Source organism: Mus caroli, chromosome 11 (genome assembly GCF_900094665.2).
Source record: "Mus caroli chromosome 11, CAROLI_EIJ_v1.1, whole genome shotgun sequence".
In the NCBI taxonomy this organism is placed as follows: domain Eukaryota; kingdom Metazoa; phylum Chordata; class Mammalia; order Rodentia; family Muridae; genus Mus; species Mus caroli.
The window spans coordinates 51,771,763-51,772,994 of NC_034580.1; positions in this window are offsets into that span (position 1 = coordinate 51,771,763).

Here is a 1,232-nt window from a genome sequence, read left to right on the forward strand (position 1 = left end):
CACACACACACACACACACACACACACACACAAACACCTCTTATGTGCCTCAAACTGGCTTCAAACTCACTATGTAGCTGTCTGAGTTTTAACTCCTGCTCCCTCTGTCTCTACTTCTAGAATGTTGTGATTGCAAGCATGATGCACCAAGCCAGCTGTGGCCTTTTTATTCTTGCTTTGTTTTGTTACAGACATACATATTTACCTATATTTACTTATATTTGCACGTGTGTGCAACTCCATGAGTTTATGTGTACTATTCACATGTCTGGTGTCTGGTGGGGCCAGCAGAGGGCATTAGATCCCTTGGAACTGGAATTGTGAGCCACCTAGTGAGTGCTGGGAAGAAGAGAAAAAACAACTAAAGAAACCTAGTCTTCTTCTGCACTTCTGAAAAAAATAGTAAGTGTTCTTAACCACTGATCCACCTCTTCTGCCCCTCCCCTCACTTCACAAAGTTTCACTGAGTCACAGTCATCCAAGTGTGCATGTATCATCTGTCTATGGTGCTTCTGGTTGACAAGGCTTAGTGAGTTGTTGCCACAGGAATTATATGCATCAACTGACTGTTTAGCTCCAGGAAAATGATATCTGCTAATCCCTGCTCCATACTAGTGTTTCCAATCTTGCTCTCATTATTATTTCCCCAAGGAGCCTTTGAGGCTTTTTGTTCTAAAATGCCCTGTGCTGTGAATTTCATGTGTTAAATGTTTATCTGTGATCCTCACAGGAATATACTAAGATTTTCTTTCATTCTCTAAAAACAAATTTTTACCCTGTCGGCTGCAGTATTGCCCCTGTGGAGAAGCCATGCTCTACGATATTGAGTCTGAATTTTGGCACTATTGACATTTTAAACCACATAATTCTCTGTTGTGGGAAGCTGTCCTGTCCACTGTGGGATCTTAACAGCAAACCCACCAGATGATCTCTACCCACCAGATGCAAACAGCACGCCTTCACAGGATCTGTAAAAGCCAAAACCATCTCTAGACAAGGCTAACAGTCCTGTGAAAGGGCCAAGCAAGGAGGAAATGAGACCACCCCAGATCAAAAAAAAAAAAAAAAAAAAAAAAAAAAAATAAGAAAAAAAAAAAAAAAAAAAAGGCGTACTTCAGATGGTATCAAAACCTAAAGAGGTATAATTTCTATTGTATGTCAAAAATTTTACATATTGTTCTTTATAGCAGTTACCATTAATAGAATATCTTTTGTTCTTTTTTAAACATATA